The 7,533-nt window shown below is 55.5% G+C and overlaps 1 long non-coding RNA gene across 11 annotated transcripts; it reads right to left on the minus strand.

Moving 5' to 3' along the window:
* Positions 1-421: 421 nt before the first annotated feature.
* Positions 422-7,311, minus strand: LOC144377259 (uncharacterized). Of its 11 annotated transcripts, none has more exons than XR_013426999.1 (5): positions 6,806-7,311; positions 5,772-5,873; positions 3,745-5,376; positions 2,833-3,557; positions 422-2,519 (listed from the first exon to the last, which is right to left on the minus strand). It is a non-coding gene; the product is annotated as an uncharacterized LOC144377259 (long non-coding RNA). The 11 variants fall into 11 exon arrangements; XR_013439576.1 differs by having other exon boundaries at positions 6,673-7,310; XR_013423673.1 differs by having other exon boundaries at positions 3,745-3,840; positions 4,145-5,376; positions 5,772-7,308.
* Between the last annotated feature and the right edge of the window lie 222 nt (positions 7,312-7,533).

The following is a 7,533-nucleotide window of genomic DNA, read 5'->3' on the forward strand; positions in this document are numbered from 1 at the left end:
CCGTCCAGCCCACCCCCACAGTCTCCCTAGGGCTCTGGGGTACAGTGCAGGCTCTCATCCACCATGTGGGGGCGCATGGCTGCCAGCAGCCCCAGCCGAGCCAGCCCAGCAGAGAGACAAAGCTGCTTTCTCCTCCCGTCCTTACATCAACGCTGGGGGGACCCCAAGGCACCTAGAGTCACAGGTCAGCTGCCAGGGTTCATCCCTGTCCGGGGCTGCCCTGTGGCCACCAGATCACACACCGCCCCCTGTGGCCAGCAGGGGGCAGCACACTGGGGCTCGCAGACCATGGGGACTGCTTGGAGAAGGATCCCCAAAGAGGGACAGTGAGGGAAAGGGAAGGACACAGGGACACAACCAAGAGCCCCGGGGCCCACCCTCCTGAAGTAGGAGGCAGTGAAAGCCCCAACAGGTCTCAGCATTCGGTCATCTCAGCCTTTATTCAAGCCAGAGGCAGGCGTCTGGAAGTGGTACAATGAGGCCACGGGGGTGGGGTGGGGGGCCCCGCTGTGGAAGCATGGAAAGCGCCGTGGGTTCCTTCCTGGCAGAGCAGGAGTCTGAGGTGTGGGTTCAACAGTCCACCCCGGCTATTGTCCGTGGTCCACGCAAACAGGCTCCTGTTGGGACGACCCCACTGGTGAGGGTTTCTGTGATGGGGCAGGAGGATTTACGATCAAATCAGCCGCTCGATGACACAGCCCGGACCCTGGAAATCACCCAGGTCACTCGCGTCCCTGCAGAAGATGGTTCAATACTCAATTATCGCTCTTCCGGGGCTTTGCAGGCCACAACACAATGCCAGCTGAACAGTGAGGACCCAGGCCATCAGGCAGAACACCATCCCCTGCGAGTGGTGGGCCACACCTCAAGACAGGAGCCGCCACCTGTAAAGGTCACACGCAGCTGCTCAGCGGGAGGACCGGCTCCAGGTCCACGAGAACCAGGGGCGTCACCCTCTCGTGCTTCCTTATTCTTAGAAGAAGATGGACTTGGCGTCCTGGGACAGCATGATCCAGGAGTGGAGGAGGCTGGGGATGGTGGCACAGGCCCACTACCACCCCTGCCCAGATGGGAAAAGGTGTTTTACGAGCAGGCGGTTGACCCTGGGCCGGGGACGGAACCCAGGTGCTGCAGCCCTTTGTATTTCTTACTTGGAGGCAGGGTCTCACCAAGTTGCCCCGGCTGGCCCTGAACTCGCACTCCCTGGGATTATGGGTGTGCACCACTGCACCTGGCTTGACCCTCCCTGGAAGCATCCATGACACCTGCAAAGGTGGTGAGATGGGGGTGGGGGAGTGACATGTGGGTGGAGACTTGGGGGATGCTGGGAATTTTCCAGGAGCTGGGAGGCAGAGTCCGAGGGAGAGGAAACGTGCCCAGCAGAGGGGACATCATGGGTGAGCCTGTAGGAACCTGAGCTTAAGTGTTCAGTGTCAGCCAAGTCACTGCCGCCTGGGCAGGAGTCAGGGCCAGCTAGGGCCTCCTCATGGCTGCAGAAGAGGGCACCAGGCCCCCAGGCCCAGTCCACATCAGTGACCCCTGTAGCATCTGGACACCTACCACATTACCTTTACTAACGCCTTTCCCCAATCCCTGGTGGACCGGCCAGCTGCCCCAGATCTCCGTGCCACCCACTGGCCCCTTCGGAGCCTTGCCCAGTTCAAGAGATAACAAGACCCCAAGAGACACATGTGATTGTGTTCGGTGACCTGTGGGGGGGTCAGGCCCATTCTAATCTGCAAAGCTAACGAGCTGTACTTCAAAAGGGAGGCATAGAACGTAGCAGCTGGTTAGAAATGACCACCAAAATCAGTGTTATCACTGGGAAAGCCACACAGTCCCTCCACCAAAATGGTGCTATTGCTTAGGACAGTTACAGAGAGTCTATTGCTTTATAAAATGGATCTCTAAAACCATTAAATAAAGCTTTGTGCACCGTAATTACCCCGATAGGGATTTCCACCACTCAAACCTAACTAACCATATGATGAAATAATTGGCGTGTGGTTGGGATGTTATATTTTACACATGTTAGAGGCTCTAGAATGTTCATCTCGTGTCCTACCACTCACAGGGGTATCTGTGTGGCACTGCCGCACTTTGTCTTCACACCCCCAATTCTATTACCCTTTGTCAAAACTTTCCTCAGGAAATGGAGCTCAGTGGACAGACTACAGGGACATCAGGAATGAGACCTTGCTCCAGAGAAGAGACAGAAAAGGATCCAGGGTTCAGAGAGGACACGGGCCATCATTCCTTCCCTGTGCAGAGCTTGTCCCGGGCAGAAAGGGTCTAGGGAAAGCGTGAGTGTCCAAAGGGGTCAAGTTCACCTGGAGGCATGAAGAGGCAGGATCAGAAAGATGAGAAGAGGCAAGCACCTCCTGAAACCTTGGCCCCCCAAAAGGCAGAAGTTCCTATAAGGACCAGGCTACAGGCAAGAAAAACCACGTCTTTGGCTTGGTTCCTCAACGGCACCCCAACCTCGCTCTCCCGGGGTCTTCCCACATCCCATCCTCTGCCTGCGGAAATGACAGAGGAAGTGGGGTGAGCCGGGGGGGGGGGGGGGGTGAGCTGGCTCCATTGCGCCCAGCTCCACGCCTTGCTGTAGTGTGTGCTGATGACCACCTTGCCCTTCTGCAAAGTGCCCGCATGCTCTCGACGCCGAGCAGGCCAAGCCGGGGAGACCCCAGGAGAGGCATGTGGGGGAGGGAGAGTCGGCTCTGAAGCCCCCGCCCCACAGCAGGCAGCAGGGTGGCAACCACCAAGGGCACCTCTGGCTCCAGCCCGGCGCCACGGGAGCCCCGCGCCCCAGAGTTCCCGGAGTCCACTCACCAGTCCCTGGAGCAGAGCTTCCCTGGGCAGTCCAGCTGTTCCAGGTGCTCCACACAGGCTGCCCGCGGGAAGCTCGAGTTCCAGAGAGAAGGCAGAGATGAGAAGAAGGAAGCAGGTGGACGGGGTCCGTGAGATGGGACAGCGTCGCGGGCAGCCACACTGAGAGGCGGAGCTACTGAGAGTCAGCGGCCAGGAAGGCCCCTCCGTGAAGCGGGGGACAGAGAAAGAGCAGAGGAGTGAAGGGTACGGCCTTCCAGGAAGTGGGGACAAGGGGAAGTGGCCACTTCCCCCTCACCCTGCTCACCCAGGGACACTGAAGACCAGAGAGTAGTGGCCACCTGCTGCCAAGACCCCTCTGGAATGTGAGTGGCCTGTATTCACATCTGGTTCATTAGGGAAGTTCAACGGGTGGGCCACACCTGCCCACCAAGAGTCCAGAGGGCCCGGAGTCAGCGGGCGCTGGCAGACGTGCAGCCCCAGCCAGCCGCTGCTCGGGGAGGCCTTGGGAAGTGAGAAGAGGAGGAAGGGGAGGAACAGCACCCGGTGCTGCAGCTGGGGTCCCGAGCGTCCCCACAGGCCCATTTGTTAAAGGCTCAGTCCTCAATCTGTGATGCCTTGGAGACAGGAGAACCTTGTGGGAGCTTAGTGGGAGGGCTTCAGGTCACTGAGGTCTATCTATCTTCCAAGGGAGATGTCAGACACCAGTCTCTTCCTCTCTTTTGCCCCTGGCAACGAAAAGTCTTGCTTTATTCCACCACACACTTCCTCCATAACATGCTCCCTCATGATAGGCTCAAAGAAATCAGGCCAATCATGAACTGGAACCTCCAAAACTGTGAGCCAAAATAAACCATTTTTCTTTATAAGTTGATTGTCTCCGGTATTTGTTACAGTAATGGAAAGCTGACTTACACACTCGACATCTGCTTCTGTAGTTCTCCCCACCTGCAGGGCTCATCACCTCAGAGGGAAGCGCCCAAACCCACAAGGTGTGTTGCTAAAAGAGTGCTGAAACAGAAGCAAAAGACAAACAGCAAACATCTTCAAACATCTAGAACTGCAAATGGATGACGTCAACCCCAACTCGGCCTGTTCCTGCCTGCACCGGGCCTGAGAGGAGCTGCTGAGTCACTCGGGAAGGCCCTCCCACTCTGAGCCAGCAGCCTCCAGTTCATGAACTTTCTAATTGGGAGCCAAGCAACAAGCCATCTCACAGTGGAACAGGACACTTTGTGCGGGGCTGACGGGTTTCTATACTAGCACATCTGACCAGCCAGGCCGTCAATCAGAGACTTGTGAACCTGACATTCACCAAGCCCGGGTCTGGAGCTGGCTCTGTCTTGACGCTAGAGCCGGATCGGCCCAGCACCAGGGACCCCTGAGGTGAAGGGTGGCCGCTGGCTTCCTGCCCGGGACGCAGAGGCCCGTGTTCTCAGTCAGACAATCTCCTGGCCCCCAGAAGCAGGGCCTCCCTCTTGTCCTTGGGCTCGTCTTTCTGGCGTGAGAGTCACAGGCGCACTGCAAGATCAAGGAGACCAGCAGGGTGGAAGAAGGGGGTCAGGGAGGGAGGAAGTGAGGGGAAGGGGCGGTGAATTGATTAAATTATGGTTTTACATACGCACAGTGGGACCCACGATTCTGAATAATTAATGCACCAATAAAATAAAATAAAAAGATGAAGGAGGCAGATGCCACTCCCTGGTGCCCACCCAGCGGTAGTCTTTCCTGGCCGTCCTCCCCCAGGCCCACTGCCCACCCTGTCCTTGACACTCTTCTTGGCTGTGCATTCAGGTTAGACTTTCCTGGGCTGCAGGCCTGGCCTGAGCACTCTAGCTTGGCTGTGAATCTGGACTCTGGGTGTGAGTCTACCTAACAGCCCGCCGAGCAGCGCCCACAGTCCCGCCCGAGCTGAGAGCAAGTTTCCCTTGCATGCAGGCTGCATCCTCTCCAGTACCCGAAGTCTTCTTTGGAGACCTGCCCTCTGCCCTCCCCTCCCCTGCTCCCCCGGCCTCCACCCTGAACATTGTCACTAAGGAGCAAAAGGAGAAACAATTCCAACAGCAGCAGCAGCAGCAGCAAAGGCCCAAACTACAAAGATGTCTATTATTTTTTTCAATGTTTACTTTTTTTAAAAAATTAAGGTTCACAGAGATATTAATTTTATTTTCCATGGTCTTCCTGGAAATGTGTAATGAAGGCTTTCTGCCCTGCAAGGATCATGTTTCCATTAAATGGTGCTGGGGAAATGGCCACTTAGGCGAGGTCCTGAGTCTATTCTCCTTGTTAACCGACTTACCATGTTCTTGAGAATTACAGTCCTTCTGTAAAAAGAGTCTGAATGCTCATGGAGGCCGGTTTGCCCCGACTATTGGCCACACCCAGAAGTGCCCAGAGACGCCCCGCCTCAGGGGTATTGCCAAATCCGGCTCCTGATTCCATCTTTACCTTGCAACTCCTGGTACAGGGCTTAGGAGATGGCCAGGCTCCGGCATCCAAAAGCTCCCACTGTTTCGGTCAGCGTTTTCACTGCTGGGACCAGAACACCTGACAAGAGCAATTGTGGAGGAGGAAAAGCTTTTGGGGGCTCATGGCTTCAGGGGTTTCCGTCCACAGACAAGGGTTCTATTGCTCTGGGCCTAAGGTGTGGCCGAAAACCACGGCAGAAGAGTGTGGTACAGGAAAGTGGCTCAGGACTTGGCACCAGGAAGCAGAAAGAGAGGGAGAGTCTCCCCTCACCACGAAAAAACACATACCCCAAAGGCCTGCCCCAATGACCCCCTCCTCAGCCACACCCTGCCTCCAGTTACCTCCCAGCTAATCCCTATCAGAAGATTAATGCCCAATCTTTTTACAGGTAAGCTTTCTCGCATCGTCTCACACGTGAGCTTTTAGGGGACATCTCATATCTAAACCATAACACTGACCCAGACTTTTCTCACCTTTTTGATTCTGTGCGCTGGAGACAGATGAAAACAAATCTGTCCAGACCAGGAGCCAGCTGACTAACAGGTGCCCCGACTTTCTTATCCATTTGTTGAGGCCTAGATGAATCCCATTTGTAAAGTCACCCCCTGTAAGAGCCCAGCCCGTTGTGGCTGGGACGGTCATGCTAGCTGCAGGGCAACTCTGCTGGCAGGCTCTGATTCTCAGGAGGGGAGGAAGTAGTGGACACATTGTGCGGATTGAGGGGAGAGGTGAACGGACAGGTGAGGTCAGTTGGAATGCCCATCGGTCCAAGCTATGAGCTGACTGCGCCAGGTGCTGGGCCCACTAGCAGCCTGCAGGGGCGACCCTCTGCCCAGTTCCTGGGCCCAACTCCCAGGAAGCATGGATTGGTAGCAGAGGAAGTGCTCAAATTTCTCACGATTTCAGAGAATAAGAATAAAAACTCGCATGCAAGTATGGACATGACCTAGCACTTCATCACTACCAAGGAACTTTGTGGACGTCCTTTCATATGAGCTGCATTCTAAGTCACTCTACTGTCAGCAAGGTCCCTGTGGACCACCAACCCCAGGAGGTGAAGGGATCTGCTGGAATTCTCACGGCGGTTAGAGGGATGGGATTCAACCCCCAGGTCTGAGGTGCCTGGCACCACGCAGCATAGGAATTGGTCCTTTTAAAATGTAGGTCATTCCTGCTATTTGATGAGTGTTTTTAACAGAACAAAGTTCAGATTAACCCAGTCCAAACAGTAGGAATAATGAGGGACTCAGGCTAGGGCTGTTCAGAAAGCACTGGAAGCTTCCGACAGCCAGTTAAAAATGAGCACCCAGGAAAGCCAGAGAGCAGGGGCCAGAGTGCAACGGAGCGAAGGAGAGACGGGGAAGAAGAACAGACCTTCTCAGCGGCTGCCCAGCAGCGGCCTGCAGGCCCTCCCGGTCAGCAGGAGTGGGAAGCCTGGGAAGCCCTGCACACGAGCGGTGTCCATCCAGGGCCACCCTGTGCTCAGAGGTCAGAGACCCACTCCCACCTTCACAGCAAGCCGGTTCTCAGGGTCTTGCAGCCCAGGTGCCAACAGTGGTTTAGCAGATGGCCACGACTCGAGCATGGCCCTGTCCACAGCCCCTGTGTTCACAGCTGTGCCACATCCCAGAGCCTCGGGCTGTGCTCTTGGAACCCAACCTCCCAGGTGGATGACCTGGTGCTGTTTCTGTTGGCTCTGCCGACAGGCACGGGTCTCCTAACGAAGTCTTCACTAGCCTTCCTGAGAGGCCAGCCGAGCCCCCAGTCTCCGGTCTCAGCCCCGCCCCATGACGTACGGCCCATCTCCAGGCCCAGAGCTGCCCGGGGTGTGTTTCCAGCAGAACAGGGCACAGCCCGCCTGCAGCGCTCCTCCCCGCGTGCTGTTCCTGGCCTTTATCTTGTTAGCATAATGTGCAGCTTCATTAACCAGCCAGATGAATCATTTAGTAATTGGAGCTAATGAATTTAATTCTCTACTTTCTATTTTTTCTAATAAAACATAGTTATATCTTACCAACAGGTCAAGGAAGTCTCCAAGTTTCTGTTTTGAGTCAATGTTAGGCCAAGAGCACAAAATGGCGGATGGGATACAGCCCTGTTTCTTCTCACGGGTCTTGCCACCATTTTTGGCGTTTCTGGGGCACTGAACCCAAGGGCAACCGTTTCCCAATTCTGCAGAGAAGGAAGTCATGGCCCAAATCAGGATTTATTTTTCTTTCCACAATAAGACACTGT

Source organism: Ictidomys tridecemlineatus, chromosome 1 (genome assembly GCF_052094955.1).
Source record: "Ictidomys tridecemlineatus isolate mIctTri1 chromosome 1, mIctTri1.hap1, whole genome shotgun sequence".
Taxonomy (NCBI): domain Eukaryota; kingdom Metazoa; phylum Chordata; class Mammalia; order Rodentia; family Sciuridae; genus Ictidomys; species Ictidomys tridecemlineatus.